The following is a 4,640-nucleotide window of genomic DNA, read 5'->3' as shown; positions in this document are numbered from 1 at the left end:
CCGGCCATGATAAGACATTTGATATGTATAATGTATAGTAATCAGAACAGGGTAATTAGCATATCCATCATCTCAAACACTTATCCTTTCTTTTTGTTGGAAACATTCAATATCCTCCTTCTATAATAACTATTTGAAACTACATAATATTTTATGGTTAACTACAGTCATCCTCTAATGCTATAGAACACTAGAACTTATTCCTCCTATCTCGCCATAATTTTGTATCCTTTAACAAATCTTTCCCTATCCCTCCTTTCCCCTTACACTTCTCAGTCTCCAGTATCCTTTGTTCTGCTTTTTACTTGTATGAGATCAATTTTTTTTTAGCTTCCACATATGAGTAAGAACATGCAATGTTTAATTTTCTGTTCCTGGCTTATTTCACTTAATATAATGTCCTCAAGTTACATCCATGTTGCCATGAATGTCTTTGTCCACTTTTTAATCGGGTTGTTTTCCTTTTTGTTGTTGAATTGTAAGAGTTTTTTATATATATTCTGGGAACTAGACTATTATCAGTTATATAATTTACAAAATTTTTGATTTTGATGAAGTCCAAGCTATCGATTTTTTTCTTTTGTTTTTGTGCTTTTGTGTCACATGTAAGAACCATTGCCAATGGACATGAAGATTCACCCTCATGTTTTCTTCTAGGAGTTTTGAGATTTTGGCTCTTATATTTTGGTTGTTGATCAATTTTGAGTTAATTTTTATATATGGTGTGAAGTAAGAGTCTGACTTTATTCTTTTGCATATGAATATTCAGTTGTCCCAGCACCTTTTGATGAAGAGATTATTTTTCCCCACTGAATGGTTTGGCATCCTTGTTGAAAATCAATTGACTATAGAGGTATGGGTTTATTTCTGCACTTTCAATTGTATTCCATTGGTCTATATGTATATCCTTAGGCCAGTATCGCACTGTTTTTCATTACTATAGCTTAGTAGCAAGTTTTTCAAATCAGGAAGTATTAGTCCTCTAATTTTATTTTTCTTTTCAAGATTGTCTTGGCTTTTCAGGGTCCCTTGCAATTCCATATGAATTCAAGGATTGACTTTTCTATTTCTGCAAAAAAGGCCATTGGAATTTTGATAGGGATTGCCTTGAATCTGTAGATCACTTTGGGTGGCATTGCCATCTTAAGCAATAAGTCTTCCAGTCCATGCACACAGGATGTCTTTCCATTTCTTTAGGTCTTTCTTAATCTCTTCCAGAAATATTTTGTTGTTTTCTGTGTACAAGTCTTTGACTCCTTGGTTAAATTTATTCCTAGGTATTTTATTCTTTTGGATGCTATTGTACATGGAAATGTTTTCTTAATTTCCATTCAGGATTGTTTATTGCCAGTGTATAGAAATACAACTGATACTTGTATTTTGATCTTGTATCCTGTGAATTTGCTGCAGTCATTTATTAGTTCAAGTAGAGTTTTTCTGGAGTCTTTGAAATTTTCTGTACATAGGATCATGTCATCTATGAGTAGACATAATTTGACTTCTTGTTTTCCAATTCAGATACCTTTTGTCCTTGTCCAATTGACCTTGCTATAACCTCCAGTACAATGTTGAATAGCTGTGGAGAGAGATACATTCTTGTCTTGTTCCTGAATTTAAGGGAAAAGTCTTTCATCATTGAGGATGATGTCAGTTGTGGGTTTTTCATAAATGCCATTTGTCAGGTTGAGAAAGTTTGCTTTTACTCTTAGTTTTCTGATTGTTTTTGTCCTGAAAGGGTATTGGATTTTGTTCATTATTTTTTCTCCTGAATTGAGATGATCATATGGATTTTTCCTTTATTTATTAATGCAGTATTTTACCATATTATTATTTTTTTTATCTTGAACCACCCTTGCTGTTATGGGTAAATTCCATTTGGTCATGGTTTATAATCCTTTTAATGTGCTGAAGAATCTTGTTCATTAGGATTTTCTTGAGGATTTTTATATTAATATTCATAGAAGATATTGGTCTGTAGTTTTTTTTTCTTATGATATTAATTAGGGCTAAGGCAGAAAAGGAAGGTTGAGAGAGTCTGAGTCCAGCCATTTTGACCAATACCGGACCCTATCCACCATGAACAAAGAAGTCACTGGCAAGCCGTTGGCACAGGACCACCTAAAGATGGATGAATTACTAAACTGGAACTAAATCGGATGCCTTACAAACTGTTTGCACTTATTTTTTTGTGACAGCAATGTATGATTAACCTTTATGGCCTGACCACAAGACAATGCTGGTCACGTATGGCTATTTCCCAACAGGGGTTTTGAACATTTAAAAACCTTACCACTCAGGCCAGGCGCGGTGGCTCACGCCTGTAATCCTAGCACTCTGGGAGGCCGAGGTAGGCGGATCGTTTGAGCTCAGGAGTTCGAGACCAGCCTGAGCAAGAGCGAGACCCCATCTCTACTAAAAATAGAAAGAAATTATATAGACAGCTAAAAATATATATAGAAAAAATTAGCCGGGCATGGTGGCGCATGCCTGTAGTCCCAGCTACTCGGGAGGCTGAGACAGGAGGATCCTTTGAGCTCAGAAGTTTGAGGTTGCTGTGAGCTAGGCTGACGCCACGGCACTCACTCTAGCCTGGACAACAGAGTGAGACTCTGTCTCAAAAAAAAAAAAAAAAAAAAAAAAAAAACCTTACCATTCAGATTGGAAGACAGTAAAAAGAAAAAAAAAAGAAAAAAAGAAAAACCTTACCATTGCCCAATAAGGGGTACCATTCATGCTTGGGGGAGGACCCCTACTCAGTCTGTGGGGTAGGATCTGTTGTTTGTCTCTGTCTCAATTAACTTTCCTGTCACTAGTTGGCTTGCACTTGAATTCTTTCCTGTGCAAGCCAAGAACTCATTTGGCAAGTTCTGGAGGCTTTCCTCCCTTCATTGGAACACTCCCTGCATCAATGTCTTTGGCTGCAGTTTCAGGGAATACTGGCTCCATAGGATAAGTTAGGAAGTGTTCCTTTTGTTGTTTTTTGGAAGGATTTGAGAAGGATTGATATCAATTTTTCTTTAAATGTTTGGCAGTATATTTGGGCTTTTTTTTTGTTAGAAGGTTTTTGATTATTGATTCAATCTCTTTACTTGTTATTGGTTTGTTCAGATTTTCCATTTCTTCTTGGGTCAGTTTTGGTAGTTCCTGTCTTATTTATTTATTTATTTATTTTTAAAATGGTTTTAACATATGCATGAAGTCCTCTTTTCATTTCTGATCTTGTCTTGGTTAATTTGTCTTGTCTATCTCTCTTTTTTCCCTTGAATAATCTCACCAACATTTGCTAATTTTGTTAATCTTTTAAAATAAAAACTTTTGGCTTTGTTGATTTTCTCTATTTTATATGTGGTTTCTATGCTATTTCTTTCTATTTGCTTTGGTTTTCTTTCTTCTACACATTAGTTTTTGTTTGTTGTTCTCTTTATAATTTCTTGAGGTGGGTGCTTAATTCATTAATTATCAGCCTTTCTTCTTTCTCTCTCTATTAGGCTGGGCTATATAATTTTGCCTTTTCAATAGGTAAATAATGATCAAATATCAGCAATTTTATGTGGTTGGTCTATAACATTTAAGGCTAAAAAACTTGCTGTAAGCACTGGTATTTCCCACACGTTAAGAAATTTGGTATTAGGCCGGGCGCAGTGGCTCACGCCTGTAATCCTAGCACTCTGGGAGGCTGAGGCAGGCGGATTGTTTGAGCTCAGGAGTTCGAGACCAGCCTGAGCAAGAGCGAGACCCCGTCTCTACTAAAAATAGAAAGAAATTATATGGACAGCTAAAATATGTATAGAAAAATTAGCCGGGCATGGTGGCAAATGCCTGTAGTCCCAGCTACTTGGGAGGCTGAGGCAGAAGGATCGCTTGAGCCCAGGAGTTTGAGGTTGCTGTGAGCTAGGCTGACGCCATGGCACTCACTCCTCACTCTAGCCCGGGCACCACAGTGAGACTCTGTCTCAAAAAAAAAAAAAAAAAAAAAAAAAAAGAAGAAATTTGGTATTTCAGAATTCTTTTTCTTTCTTTTTTTTTTTTTTTTCATGTCAGATGGGTAAGGTGCTGACATTGTAACAAGGTTTGAGGGAGGCACATCTCACACATGCATGTGAAAACCCAGTCATCATGCTTATGAAGTACAAAAGTATCTACAAAATTATTTGTTGTTCATGAGCACATTTATTTGTGATAAAAGTGAAAATCATATATGGGAAAGGTACACACCAGTTTTAGGATAGTAGTTACTTTAGGGATGGAAGAGATGGTGAAGGGATATATATGCAACATTTTATTTCTTACAAATAAAACATTGAAATATTAATAAAGATATACAGCAAATAAGGCAAAATAGTAACATCTGTTTAATTTTGTTAGTGGGAAAATCCCATAAGATTTGATACTTAGAATTTTTGTTATTCAGTTCAAAATATTTCTTATTTAAATAAAATCTATAATTTCTTTCTCTTTTAAATCTTTGATACCAGGCACAGTGACTCACACCTGTAATCCCAGCACTTTGGGAGGCTCAGGTAGGAGGACTGCTTGAGGCTTGAGTCCAGGAGTTTGAGATTACAGTGAGCTATAATTGCACCATTGCATTCCAGTCTGGGCAACAGAGATAGACCCTATCTTGAAAAAAAAAAAAAAAA

At 35.8% G+C, this 4,640-nt stretch overlaps 1 non-coding gene across 1 annotated transcript; it reads right to left on the bottom strand.

Annotated features, from left to right (window-relative positions):
* Positions 1-4,035: 4,035 nt before the first annotated feature.
* Positions 4,036-4,139, bottom strand: LOC138379368 (small nucleolar RNA U13). Its single transcript, XR_011232131.1, has one exon. It is a non-coding gene; the product is annotated as a small nucleolar RNA U13 (small nucleolar RNA).
* Between the last annotated feature and the right edge of the window lie 501 nt (positions 4,140-4,640).

The sequence above is a fragment of the Eulemur rufifrons genome, chromosome 30 (assembly GCF_041146395.1).
Source record: "Eulemur rufifrons isolate Redbay chromosome 30, OSU_ERuf_1, whole genome shotgun sequence".
In the NCBI taxonomy this organism is placed as follows: domain Eukaryota; kingdom Metazoa; phylum Chordata; class Mammalia; order Primates; family Lemuridae; genus Eulemur; species Eulemur rufifrons.
The sequence above is the reverse complement of the archived record's forward strand: the minus strand, read 5'-3'. Positions and strand labels throughout refer to the sequence as shown.